This window comes from Eublepharis macularius, chromosome 5 (assembly GCF_028583425.1).
Source record: "Eublepharis macularius isolate TG4126 chromosome 5, MPM_Emac_v1.0, whole genome shotgun sequence".
Taxonomy (NCBI): Eukaryota; Metazoa; Chordata; class Lepidosauria; order Squamata; family Eublepharidae; genus Eublepharis; species Eublepharis macularius.
Genome location: NC_072794.1, coordinates 78,190,814 through 78,205,729, shown reverse-complemented (window position 1 = coordinate 78,205,729; position 14,916 = coordinate 78,190,814). Strand labels below are relative to the sequence as shown.

The window sequence follows — 14,916 nt, the reverse complement described above, 5'->3', positions numbered from 1 at the left end:
AGCAAAGACCTCCTGATGAAACAATCACACTTGGGTAGGTGCCAATGTATCCTCCTCCTCTGACAACTCTCCCTCTTCTTAAACCAAAGAGAGGTCTGACATGTCTGAGTTGGAGTGATCATCTTCCCAAGGGCTTAATTCCCTATGGGCAGAAGATTCCTCCTCTCTTCTCTTTTTTGATCTTGGAGGGGAAAGAGAAGGTCCCCTACACTTGCCTGACTTGGAAGTACTTGGTCTAGACCTGCCTGCCTTTTTTACTCCTGCCTAGCCTCTCTGAAGGGGCAGAAACCTCTTTAAGTAAACCATGTTCTTTTAACATTACTTTAAACTCCTTCCTCATTTCTGTGCCCAGCCACGACATAATGTGTGCTTTGGCTTCCTGAATAGAAGGGTCAGATTCAACATTTTCCCCTTCATCCCCTGGAGATTGGAAATGGAGGCTGGAGAGTTGGGGAGCTCTAATTCGCACAGAGCATCCCCTGCACTCGAGGTTGTAGACAATCCCGCCTTTGCCGCCATTGCTGTTTCTTCCCGCCAAAAACAGCGTCCCTACGAAACAGAGAAAGGAGTCTTAAGGCAATGGAAAAAGAAGGGGGGAGGCAAACTCAGTAAAGGCTAATGAAGTAGTTACACAGCCAGCGCCAAGAGAGAAAACAGCAAGGAATAAGCCCTTGAGGCTTTCTACCTCTCTCTCCGCCGGCAGCCGCTTTTCTTTGCAAGCGAAGAGGTGCCAGCAAAAAGCCCGCGCAGGAGCTAAGATCAAAGCCCTGGGGCCCAACGTTACTCCTGCTGGTCTTCTGGAACTCTACCACACCCTCGCCGAGGAGAGGACGAGAGGAGGGGGGATTTCAAGCACGAGGGCCGAAATCCCATGCAGGAGCTCCTGCAAGGGCCATGGAAACTAGAAAGTCTAGCGCCGTTGGCCCTGCTACTAGCCGTCGCTCCGAGTCGTCAGATGGGAGAAACCAACTCAGAGCAAATGGAAATGGGGGGGGGGGGGAGAAAACCGTAGCCTGGCGAGCTTGTCCGTTTTTCCTCTGTGTCCTCTTATTATTATTATTTTTTGCTGTATTAGCTGCGGGATCTGATGCTCTTACGGAGAGAGCAAATCGACGTCCTGCACCCAGGCAGGGTCAGGAAAAACTGAGGAGTGAAGGAAACTTTTGACTGACCCTGCACTGGATAGGAGTCGCTTCCCAGTAGTAAGGAATGACCCCACTCCCTTTGGACCACCAGAGAATATAGTTGCCCATCAAAACAATCAGATGTCGTAGCACACCCATTTCTTTTAACATCATCCATAGCATTTCATGATCCATACAGTTAAAAGTTTTGCTGTAATCTATAAAACATAGGCTGATTTTCTTCTGAAATTCCCTGGTATGTTCCATTAGCCATTGTAAATTTGCAATGTAATCTCTAACGCCTTTTCTTTTTCTAAATCCAGCTTGGACAGCTGGCATTTCTTGTTCCATATATGGTAAGAGTCTTTGCTGTAGAATTTGAGCATCACTTTGCTTGCATGAAAAATTAACATGATGGTCCAATAGTTGCAGCACTCTTTGGTGTCCCCTTTTTGAAACTGGAACACCGACTGAGTGTTTCCAGTCTGTGAGCCATTGTTTTAGTTTCCATATTTGTTGACAGATTCTTGTTAAGATTTTGATGGACTCTGTTTCTGTATCTTAAAATAGCTCTAGTTGTATCCCATGTACTCCAGGTGCTTTTTTCTCTCAATTGCTTTGAGTGCAGCTTTCACTTCATTTTCTAAGGTTTCTGGTTCTTCATCAAAAGATTCTTCTTTGAAGGTATCTGTCATCCTTCCATCTCTTCTGTATACTTCTTGAATATTTACACATTTACAAATATTTACAAAACTGAAAAAGGTTAAAAGAAAGTATCTCTAAAACAGTAAAAATATAGTCCAATACAAAAGTTGTCCATAAAACGAATGAAATCCATGTTTTACCTTAAAAAGTAAATTCTGGGATAAAATGAAGTTGGGAGGCTTTGCCCAAAAGAACAGCCTTCTCCAATCCATCCAGCAAGACAGAAATCATGCTCAAATGATTCACTGAAATGCCAACTGTTGCTTATCTCCAATTTTTGAGCTTTGAAACTAAAGTTCATTATGTAGAACAGGGGTGGCCAAACTGCAGATCGGGAGCCACATGTGGCTCTTCTAGACATATTGTGTGGCTCCCAGAGGTTTCTGAGTATCGCCATGGCCATACATATTAGTTTAGTTTATTTCCCCGTCTCCCTTCCCTCCTTTCTTTCCATGTCTTTTCCTCTCTCTTTCCTTTTTTCCTTCTTTCTTTCCATGTCTTTCCCTCCCTTTTCCTTCCTTCCTTCCTTCCTTCTTTCCATATCTTTCATATTTTCAATAAAAATTTTGGGGTTGCCAGGTCTGACTCAGAAAATACCTGGGGACTTAGTGAAGCCTAGCAAGGATGTGACACTTGCAAGTCAGAGGTCAGGTGATGGCGCTTCCCAAGCTCCACCACTTATGATGATATCACTTCCAGCATACTGCACCCAAACCCCACCCCTTCCTGTGATGTCACTTTCAGGACACTCCCCCAAACCCACCTCTTCATCTGAAGTCACTTCAGTGCATCATGTATTGCGGCTCTCAAACATCTGACGTTTATTCTGTGTGGCTCTTACATTAAGCAAGTTTGGCCACCCCTGATACAGAAAGATACTTTTACTCACCAAACACCCCCATTAGAATTCTAACTGTCTGGTAACCTGAATGTGTAAAAGATCATATTGTTATTTCAACACGGCTGGATTATTTTAGGTTTAAAGTGGAATCAAGACATGCTTTAAATAAAAATTTAAAGAAAAACACAAATTTCTACACTAAGGGCTTGGATTCCATAAAATCTATATGAAGCCCATTAATTTTGAAATAGCATCCTTTCACACAGCACTAAGCCTGTAATTCAAGACCACGGACAGATTTGTTTTTTAAAAAATCATATATTGATGTGCTGCAGAACAGTGAGGCTATCTTTAAAAATATTTTTCTGCATTTGGGTGTGTAAGTACAGACTGACCCGTCAAAGAATTTTGCTTGCCACCAGAAGACTACCCTGTTCTTTCTCACTATTAATACATTTCAGGTTGAGAACCACGATTCTCAGTCATGCCTGACAATTGAGATCAATTTTCTAAACAAAAGTTTTAAAGTCTTTGATTTGCCATTGCATCAAGACCCATGTGTGCTTCCAGACAAACTATGAGGCACTGTGAGTCAGCATTCTACTGGTTCAAATCCCACCACTGCCATGAGCTCAGCAAGAAGCCTCAGGAAAGCCCCTCCTCTCAGCCTCAGCTCTCCACAGCTGTATTGTGGGGATAATAACACTGACTTTGTTCACTGCTCTGAGTGGGCATTAATCTGTATAGAAGAAGGGTATATAAGTATACAGTTATTATTATTATATTGTTATTATACATTTCAACTGCTGTTGTTTAAGCAATGACTTGTGCTTAAGTAGTGTTCATTTTCCATCAAGCCTCCTAGAAGCTCCTCTTCCAGGTCACCCTGTTCCTCCTCCTTCTCCTCCTGTCCCCACAACCCTTTCACAAGAGAATCATGACATACTTTGGGGTCCTCAGCCAGAGTTTGATGACTGCTGCTAAATAAACCTAACGTACCTTTTAATTTACATTACTTTGAGGTTGGTTTGCCCACACAACAGTTTGTGTATACTGACTCAGATAAGGCAACATTATTAGAAGGTACATCTTTATTTACAGACTACAATGACTCTAGCAAGTTTAGATGGACTGATTATGAAATTTTTCACATGTGAAATATGAACTATGTACATCAACCTTGATTGAATACTGCTGGAAGGAATTATTCCTTGTGGTCTTTGCAGTATTTTGCTCTAGAATCATAACCACCTGCTAGTCAAAAGACATGCAACTAAACTCTAACCTGCCTGTGAGGAGACCAAGAAAAGAACCAGTATAGAAAGTAGATTTTTAGGGATCACACTGCCTGTATGCTTGCTTCTGTTCCCCTCCTCAGTCTGTATATCTGTAAATAAAATGCAAACAAACCATAAGAATCACATACTTGGGATTAGTCAACAGCCTTCCCAACCGCAGCCCAAATAAAGCAATGATATGAAACAGACTGGCAGCTGTATTCCACACATGGCAATTCTTCAATGGGTATCTCCTGTTCTGGATGGGGTTGCACTTCCCCCTAAAGGAGCAGGTTCATATCTTGGGGGTGCTGCTGGATCCAGGCCTCCTGTTGGATAAACAGGTGGAAGTGGAGGTCAGAGCAACCTTTCACCAGCTTCAGCCCTTCCTGGGCAGGAAAGATCTTGCCACTATGGTGCATACCCAGGTAACATTTAGATGTTATTACTGCAATGAGTTCTACGTGGAGCTACCCTTGAAGACTGGAGACAACAGCTGGTACAGAATGCTACAGCTAGAATGTTGACTGAAGTGGACTGCAAGGACCATATCACTCCAGTCTTGTTCCATCTACACTGTCTCACCGTTTACTTCTGAGCCCAATTCAAGGCGCTTTACGGCTTGGGGACAGCGTATCTCAAGGACTGCCTCCTCCCATACGAACCTACTTGTCCACTTCAGTCATCTTTGGAGGCCCTGCTTCTGGTGCCTCGCCATCTGAGGTTAGACAGGTGGTAACCTGAGAAAGGGCCTTTTGGTCATGGTGTCAAAACTCAAGAACTCCTTTCTCAGGAAAATTCATCTGCCTCCCTCTATCATTGTCTTCCACCAGTGGATGAAGACTTTTTGTCTCATTAGCTATCATTGGCCCTTCTTCCAGGTCCTCTCTCCCTCACTTGCTCTCATTGGCTCTTCTCCCAGTTGGGTTATTGAATGTATATAAGATTTATTTCATTGTTTAAGTATTTTATACAAACTTTTATTTTAAATGCTGTTTTAATGTCTTGATATTTTAATGTTGAAATGTTTTAATATTTTGATGTTCATCACTTTGGGGACACTATTGGGTTGGAAAGGTGGCACAGAAATGTTTTAAATAAATAAACATAGCAAGGTGGTAATCATCCATATACACACAACCATCAATTTTGATTAAAAATGTAATTTCCTCTCAGGTAAAATGTTTTACCTGAACTTCTGTTGGGCAAACCAGTTCCTAGACATGTGTCTGAGCATAGATACTGGGGTGTGGAAGTTATTCATGCAATTTATGTAAAAAAAGGACTTTAACAATTGTTTCACTTCTATTTCCCCCACCCCTTCACATGTCCTGACAGATGGCAAAAACAGGACATTATCTGAAGGGTAAATCATTAACCCTCTAAAGTCAATGACAAAGGTTCCATTGACTTTTGTGGGATAAAAATTTGGATGTTAGACAAAAAGCAAGCCTGCCTTTCCAAAACTGCCTTACAGGTTAACAGTGTATAGCCAAGATTCAAGGTCTACACCTCCTGAGGTCCACTCACAAAATACTAAGGAAGTTAAGTTTTTATAAAAGTGGTCAAGATACCGTTTTGGCCACACTCTGTTGATGGTACAGCAGAACTTTTACATTACAGACAACTGGGAATGGTGGCTATATGCAGCTCTGGATAGTGACTAATGAACATGCTAAGTGTTGACTCTGTGTAGACAGCTGGTTATATGCTACCAGTAGGCAAACATTGATGCCACTTTTGCCAACCACTCAGGAACTCAACACAGCTTGAATCACATGGTAGGGAACACAGTAGTACTACATCTCTGTGCAGAGCCTGTTGTGTGTAGGGCTGCCAGTCCAGGTCAGGAAATTTCTGGAAATTTAGGGGGTGGAGCCTGGAGGGGGTGGTGGTGAGGGAGGGGAGGGAATGCTGCAGGGTATAATACCATAGAGTCCACCTTCCAGATCAGCCATTTTCTGCAGAGGAAACTATCTCTGTTGCCTGGAGATCACTTGTATTTCTGGGAGAATTCCAGTCCCCACCTGGAGGCTGGCAACCCTACCACTTCCTGTCCCTATCAGTCCAGGGATGTCAACTCCTTTTTGGAAGTAGACTCCTGCTTTTTTGAAGGAAGAAGTTTGGTAGATATGACTTCTCTCACACTGTCCTTCACCTGTTGTTACTCCACATGTCTGGAGTCTTAGACCTTAAAGCAGAAGAGTAAGGACAATGAGAACCTTAATGCCTGCAATATGATGGTGATAATCTTTTCCTTGCAACTTAGCAGTTTAAAAAGCAGAAATCCTCTATGACCTGGAAAAGGCTGTACTGTAGCCTAGAATCAACGGAAGCACTATATACGTCCAAAATAGAAAGAAGGGTGGATGGGTTGTTGCGTTAACATAGGTTTTAATGTATGTAACAAAATATACCTATCAGGAACCCATTTCTTTTTTCTGCAATCTGGATTTTAATATTAGGATTCTTCCATTCAAGCCAGTAGTATCACATCAGTTTCAGACTAGTTTGTGATCAGAATTAAGTACTTGATCTTTAGCTTGTCCTATTTGCTGCACAATGATTAATAACTCAATTGGACTGGGATGGAAGCAGAATATATTGTGCTTGGCTAAGAGTAAATTGCCAATTCAGATGAGCATACTTTCCTTATTTTTTATCTGTACTCAACCAATGTGCAGATATTTTTCTGTCCTGTAACCAGAAAGTGGGGGTTCGTCACTGAGATGATATAAAAGCATCTCATATATCATATGATATAGAGATGATATAAAATCAACAAATATCTTAAAAAGTACAAAACATTACCAATAAGGAGTTATAGTGCATAGAACACACCCTTCTATGCCCACTGACTTCAATGGACTTTGAAGGATGCAGCTCTACTTAGGACTACATTCTTAAGATGTAGGGTTGCCAGGTCCCCCGGGTATGAAAGCAGGAGATGAGGGATCGTTGGGGGGGATGTAATGGGAGGACTCACCTCATGCATACTGTGTGCACATGTGCTCAGGAGCACTTCTGCATCGTGCCAGGAATGATGTCATTCCTGGAATGATGCAGAAGTGCTCCAGAGACTGTGGGACCATGCTGTGGGTGTCCTGGGACCGTTCCTGCACCTCCCCACCAACCAGGTGAGAAGAGACAGGGAGCGCAGAGATTGGGAGCAGAGGCTCCCCTGCCCCACCTGGGGCTGGTATCCCTACGATCCCAAATTAGGGGAGTGCACCAAAAAAAATTCAGTAAATCCAAATGAGGAATACCAAACCAACCCCCTCCCCCAATTCCCTGAATACTGAGTTGATGCTTTAATTAGGTTTGAATATATGAAAGATATTCGCTAAAATGCAGCCATTGTTTCCTATGGGAAAATCAATCCGGGGGCTGGAGGGGATCTTTAGAGGATAATCGGGAATAGGTTTCCTGCCAATTTGGTGGAGTTAGGTTGAAAATGACCTCCCTCCCGTCTCTGCAAAAAAGGCAGGAACTGCTGTTTCTTTGTAGGGTAATGGAAAAGGAACAGCCAAGCCTTGTTTATCGAATTTTACTAAATATGTATTGTCGAAGGCTTTCACGGCCGGAGAACGATGGCTGTTGTGGGTTTTCCGGGCTGTATTGCCGTGGTCTTGGCATTGTAGTTCCTGACGTTTCGCCAGCAGCTGTGGCTGGCATCTTCAGAGGTGTAGCACCAAAAGACAGAGATCGTGACACTGAGAGATCTGTCTTTTGGTGCTACACCTCTGAAGATGCCAGCCACAGCTGCTGGCGAAACGTCAGGAACTACAATGCCAAGACCACGGCAATACAGCCCGGAAAACCCACAACAGCCATTTACTAAATATATTTGGTAAAAAAATCTAGAATACTGAATCTAGCTCAGTAGTAACTGTTTTGATCTCAAATACCTGGATTTCACTGAATCAGCCAAAATTCAATATTTTAATACATATAACAAACTGAACTGCATATCCCTATGTCAAATAACATCTGTAACTTGCAGAAAAAATGTTAATTCTTCTTTGCTATAGTATGTGCCTTACTGACAACAACAACAACAAAAGCAAAGCATAATAGTAACGGTTCTCTCAGGCTGTGATTTTAAAATATCAGTTTTTAGTGTTCTGTCCTGCATGTCTCCTCCCCCATGCCCCAGAATTATATTGGCAATAATGCTTTAAAATTAAGTTTCTCTTAATGATTCCCTTGCTTGCCAGAAAACCACACCTAAGTATTTTGGCTGAACTTGATTTCAGAGTCCTGGGACTGTGGGAGGTAAAACATTCATAGCTCTTTACAATGATGAACTCTTCAGTAAGTGGTGACCCATTTCAGACTCCATGTACTCCAGTTCATTTTCCCGTTTGTTCTCACACATACACACCCTCACTTGTACAAACAACTCTCTCGATAATTTAGCCTGTTTTCACTCATAAACCTGGAAAATGGAAAGAACTAGAATACAATTATTTCTGTTTTTCAATGCTCTAATATTATGGTAATGAATAAGAGTGAAAAAAGTGCTCTTTATTCATGAGTATTACAGACTGGCTTTGAGGTAAAAATTTACTTGCCAACTATATGTTAGCCTTTTCTGCATGATCAGATTACTCTGATGCTGATTCCATTCTGCTTCTCTTGTTCTCTGGAGTTCCTCATACGGAAAGGAGGCATGAGAAGCAGAATTGGTTTTATTCCATCTTTTTTCCCCTGCTCGCATGCTGCAACTTTTTTTAAAGTCGATGTTAAGCCAGCATTAAAGCAATTTATGTGTGTGTGTAGAAATCTTACTCCAGTAGGGCTTCTCCCACCCACTCCTTTCCTTTCCCGGGGTGCTAAATGGTCAAGCTCTAAGTGTAAATCACTCCTACCCTCCTCTTCTCCCTGCACCCCTCCCATTTTTTTTATGTAGAAAGTAAGGGTAGTAACACTAGGACATTTGTTTGGTACAGACAGCTTTCTTCAAACGTGGATTCAGCAAATTGCCCAGACTGTCATGGCATCCTCAAAAATCTCTTGTAGCTGGGGAACTTCCAAACCGCTTCCTCTTCTTTTCATCTTAGTCTGGCTCACTGAGACCTCCTTATGCAGCCCAAAAGAAGAGGTTTGATGGCTGATAGTGCCACAGAAGAGGACAATCTTAAAGCATGGTTCCTGGCAGACACCTTCCTCAGGAATGTACAACAGGCATCCATTGAATGCCTCAGAGAAATCAAGATGACCTGGGACAAGGCCAGCACTGCAGCTTTTGGAACCAGCATGATTCTCAAAAACAAACACACCAAAGCAATCGTTAACAACTGCAACGGCTGCCACAAAAGTATGCAAATTGCACAGTTACACAAAAGTACTTTTTAGGTTTCCCTCCCAAGCCAATCACATCCCTATGATTCCATAACTACATTGGAGGGTGTGGGACTGTCCAATCAATGACTACAGAAATGGAGAGAGGAAGGGGAATGGTGGGCACACTGGGTTACACCATTGCAACGTTACAACTCATGCTCAATTTTTTTTTAAAGTGATGTACGCTGCAACCCCTGGAAAACCCAACTCCACACCAATGCATTTCCACATGTCTGGAATGAAAAATGAGATGCCAAATCAGAGTGGCATCATTCAATATGGAAAACAGGAAGCCCATGCCAAATCAGCTTTGATCGACACAAACAGCCTATCCTAGGCTGCAATTCCCTTCCTAGCTTCTTTAAATGAAATCAAGTCCTCAGGGCCAGATTAATTATACCCTAAGGTACTAAAGGAACTTATGCTGATATAATTGTGGAGCCTCTGTCTACCATGTTTGAGAGTTCTTGGAGAACAGGCGAGGTGCCAGAAGATTGGAGGTGAGCAAATGTCCCCATCTTCAAAAAGGGGGGAAAGGAGGATCCAGGTAATTACCAACTCGTCAGCTCGACATCTGTACCTGGAAAGGTTTTGAAACAAATCATCAGTCAGTCCTTCAGCATTTAGAAGAAACAGCTGTGATTACTAAGAGCCAGCACACGTTCCTCAAGAACAAGTCATGTCAGTCTAACCTTATCTCCTTTTCTGAGAGAGTTACTACTTTGTCAGACCAGTGGAATGCTGTAGACAGTTTATCTTTATTTCAGTAAGTTCCATATGATATTCTTGTTGACAAGTTGGCAAAATGTGGTTTGGATTCTACTACTGTTAAGTGGATTTGTAACTGACTGATAGATCGCACCCAAAGAGTGCTTGTAAACGGTTCCTTATCTTCTTGGTCTCTGGAATGGGGAAAATCAATGGGATACAGTCATCCCTGGGTATAAGCTCTATAAGACAGCAATGGAGTGCTGGGGGGGGGGGTCTGCTGTATATCAAAGAGGACAGAGAAACAAATAAGTAAGAAAACATTAGACAAATTAGGAGAAACTGGAATCAAAGAGAATGATTAGGCACAGTGAGGAACAAAGAAAAATCAGCATGGCTTCTGCAAAGAGAAGTCCTGCTTCATCAATCTTTTGAAGTTCTTTGAGGAAATGAACAAACATGTAGATAATGGTGACCCAGCAGACATTATATACTTGGATTTTCAAAAGGCTTTTGACAAGGTACCTCACGAAAGACTCTGAAGTAAACTCAGCAGTCATGGAATAAGAACATGGATTTTATGGATTAAAATTTTGTTAAATGAAAGGAGGCAGAGAGTAGAAATAAATGGACAGTTCTTGCAATGGATGAAAGCAAGCTGCGGGGACCCACAAGGATCAGTATTGGAGTCAGTACTATTTAATGTGTTCATTAATGTGTTTCAAACTGAGGGAAAGTACTGAAATGGCCAAATTTGCAAATGACACCAAATGATTCTGGACGGTGAAAATCAAGACTGCGAAGAGCTCCAGGAGAACCTCTACAAATTGGGTGAATGGGCAACAGTTTGGCAAATAAAGTCCAATGTAGATAAGTTTGAGGTGGTGCATACTGGAACAAAAAAACCCAACTTTAAGTGCGTGCAAATGGGGTCTGAATGTGCTATGACTGAGAGGGAAAGAGACCTTGGGATAATAGTGGCTATCTCAATAAAATGTCGTCTCTGTGTGCCATGGTGGTGAAAAAGGCAAACTCTATGCTGGGGATTATTAGGAAAAGGATTAAAAATAAAACAAGACAATATTATAGGCCCCTGTATAGCTCTATAATACAGCCTCGTTTGGAATATTGCATGCAGTTCTGGTCACCATATCTCAAAAAGGACACTACACAGCTTGAAAAAATACAGAATAGGGTAACTAAAATAAATAAGGGCTTGGAGACCTTTCTTATGAAGAAAGGCTGAAGAGTCTAGGACTTTTCAGTTTAGAAAAGAGATGATTAAGGAGGGACATGATAGAGAATTATAAAATTATGCACAGATTATGAAGAATGGACAGAGGGAACTTTTTCTCCAACTCCAAAAATGCAAGAACTTGAGGGCACGCAATGAAGTTGATGGGCAGTAGATTCAAGATGAACAAAAGGAAATACTTCTTTACGCGACAAATAATTAAAATGTGGAATTCACTGCCAGAGGATGTAGTGATGGTCACAGGCCAGGGCCGGCGCACCCATTGAGGCCAGGTACGCAGTGGCCTCAGGTGCAGGGTGCCGGAGAGAGCGCTGGAGGAGGCGCAGGGGGCGGGAGCGTGCGCCACAGAGCTGCAGCCTCCTATCCCTCCTGCCCCGTGCCACCGCCGCTGCCAGCACACGCTCCTGGCCGAGTGCAGCTGCCGCAGGCAGGCATCTGCGGCGGTGCAGGCAACCGAGCGGGAGAGCTCGGAGGCCACCCGCGCACCATCACAGCCGCCCGCTGCAGTGATTGGGCCGTCGGCGGCACGCTCGCACTCCTGTGATGACGTCACACATGACGTCATCACGCAGGCCGGTGTGAGCATGCTTGTGCGTGCGTGGGGGAGGCGCCCGGCCGGCCAGCTGCGAGCGCCAAAAACCCTTGCACCGCCCATCACAGGTGTAGGCAACTTTAAAAGAGGATTAGACAGATTCATGGAAGATAGGTCTATCAGAGGCTACTAGCCATGGCGACTAAAGGGAACCTCCACATTGAAAGGCAGTGAACCTCTGAATACCAGTGCCAAGAGGCAATGTCAGGGGAATGCTAATACTGCTATGCCCTTTTGTTGGCCTTCCAGAGTAAATGGCTGGCCACTGTGTGAGACAAGATGCTGGACTGGATGGACCACCGGTCTGTTCCTGCAGGGATCTTCTCATCTTGTTCCTCCTCCATAATTCTTAGTAAAGCAAAAGAGCACATATGTATTGTGTTATGCATTTCTGGTCCCACTGCATCCACTTCACTGGTTGCCACTTTTTAGGGAAGCTCACAATGCAATAACAGCAATTTGCGTGTTTTAACACTACTAGATGTTTCTAGGAGGTAAGCAGAGGAGGAGATGTAGGGCTGCTTTGTTTGAAGCCATAATGTAGAATTCCCTCCTAAGTATTAGCTTCCATCTGGCTCGTAAGAAAAGCCCTCCTAGATCAGACCGATGCTCTGTGGATGCTCCTAAAAATCTGCTATAGAAAGACGTATCCAGGCCTGGCTCCCAGCCTGTTCTGAAGGGTTTAGACCAAATCCACCCTCATAGGCACATACTGAAGATGGGATGGAGAATCAATCTGTTAGGTCTTAGACAGATTTCTTCTGACAGATGGTGATAGGGCAGCAGATGTCTTTCCTACATGTCATAGTCCTTCTGTGAGAATCTACTACGTATTCACACTGCAGTCAGAGAGAACTTGTGAAATATGATTCTCTCTTCTTGTCAGTGCCACCATTCCTAAGGAACTGTTGTGTATAATATTGTGAACTCTCACGGGCCCCTACTGAATAGTTCCTGTGTGTCACTGACAACAAGCCACACCATGTCCATGCATGGTAACAATCAAATTTATTTTTTTAAAAACACATCCCAGGATAACCGCTTCTCTACTATCCAAGTGCTCATCTCCTGCCCACTTACCCTGGAACATCTTTCCCCTTATGCTATTTATTTTTTTCTTCCAAGAGTGTATGCCCCTTCCCCTGGCCTAGCTACTCAGCACAGGAACACAGTCTATTTACTCATTTCTTTCTGTGCTAATCCCTTGAGGAATTGCCATTGCTCCTAAAAATTAACATCTGGGAAAGAAATCCCTTGAGTTTAGAGAAAAGAATCAACGTTAGGAATTGGGAGTCCTTTGAGATCAGTCTGCCCTTTGCACATGCATAACTGTACAGCTCACCCTCTGTAGCATATAAGTTTAAATAATACATGTTGGAAAACCACCAAGTAGGTTGGGCTAAGGATTCCAGAGGTGAGATTTACTTTCCAGGCATTAGCCTGATCACACAAAACTAGTACTACTACATTGCAAATAGGAAGAAAAATATAGGCATTTTAGCAAACTAGTTTCAAAATAGCAAAAGATCAAAACAAAAGCTGCTAATTTTATAGCTCTCTTAACTCTAGGGAAGATTTAAATCCTAGATTCTTCACTATCCTTTTCACAGTAAAAACTTAACGTTTACAAACATTTTCTCAAGTTCCTGACACCTCTTTTCAGAGCATTCATAGAACTGTTCCTCCCTTTGCCCATAACCTGGGGCGTTAAAGATACAAATCCTAAATGGGCTTTGTTGATTGCAAGGCACTCTGCCCTAGTTCAGAGGCGGTGTCGTCTTTTTAATTTTGCAGATATGAAACCTTCCTGGAAAACAGAACCGAAGCAAGCAGGAGGGCGATCCGAGTCGCATTACTAGGTGGAGTGAATGCCTCCTACTCGCGACGGGCGGGGGTGGGGGGGTTGATCTGCTGCACTCAGCCAATCCCCTAAAGGATCTGCGTTCCACCGTAGGCACCGACCTTTGGAAACGGCTGGGACTCCTGATGCCCTTGAAGTTCAATAGGGCAGAAACGCTTGCCCAAGATCCTGCAGAGGGCAGTCACCGCGTGCAAGCAAGCAGCTAGGACGGAGAGAACTGCACCGCGGAAGAAGAGACAGCGAGACAGGCTGCCTGCTCCGACTTCCCCGCAGCTAAACTGCCTGTCGCGGTCTGCGCAAAGTCGGTCCCACCATCGCCGCGCCCCCTCCCCATCCCCTGCCGCTTCCACTCCCCTTTTGAGCCTTTTGGCCCCATTCCCCAAAACAAGACAAGCTGCCCCGTGGGGGCGGGAAGGAGCACCCGCTCCCGTGTCTCCGAAGACCCAGCCCGGCGCCTGGGCTCAAAGGTCCCGCTCATTGCAAACGATCGAGCAGACTCTGCCTCGTCGGCGCCGCAGCAGCGCACAAAGAAGAAGCCGAGAGTCTTTACCTGGCCCCGCTGGCGTGAGCCCATCAGCGGCGCAGAGGCAAGACTGCCCTCCCTGGGTCCAGCGCCCTGCGCCTGGCCAGCTGCTGCACCCGCAGTTCCCCTCCTCGGCCGGCAAAACAGCGCTCTCTGGAGCTCAGCTTCAGAACCGGGGCTCCTCGCTCGCTGCAGGGGAAAATATGCCCACAATGCTCTGGCGTTGCAAAGAGCTTCCCCCTCCCCTCCCGGGCTCGGCGGGTGGGCAGAGCAGAGAGCCGCCTCTTTCGGTCACATTCAAGCCAAATAGTCAAGGCGGAGTAATGCGCGTGTGCCTTGAGCCTGATTCATGCACTTTGGGGCCACGGGCTTACTGGAAGCAATTCCCACGAAGAGGAGTGGGAATAACTTCCCAGTAATCATGGTTGAGGAACAGTTCTATAACTTTCTCATCAGACTTGTTCCTTCTCTTCTTCCTTTCTCTGTAGAGTATATTGTACAGTTTGCAGGCAATTTCTGTCAGTATTCTATAATGTGCACAACCTATGCATGTTACAAAATTCTTAAAACAAAAACGTTTTTGACCACACACAGCTTGATTTGATCCAGCACTCACCCCTGGAACCTCAGCTGAGTATCTGGATTCCTTCTTGGAATATGGAAGAAAATAAGGCTGCTTTTACA

At 44.1% G+C, this 14,916-nt stretch overlaps 1 protein-coding gene across 1 annotated transcript in view; it reads right to left on the bottom strand.

The window, feature by feature from the left end:
* KANK4 (KN motif and ankyrin repeat domains 4) overlaps window positions 1-14,429 on the bottom strand; it is a 54,542-nt gene extending 40,113 nt beyond the window's left edge. The window contains exons 1-2 of the mRNA XM_054980566.1: window positions 14,260-14,429; window positions 3,956-4,057 (exon numbers count right to left, since the gene is read on the bottom strand). The gene's annotated coding sequence lies outside the window, so the exon portion shown is untranslated. The remainder of the gene's footprint in view (window positions 1-3,955; window positions 4,058-14,259) is intronic.
* Between the last annotated feature and the right edge of the window lie 487 nt (window positions 14,430-14,916).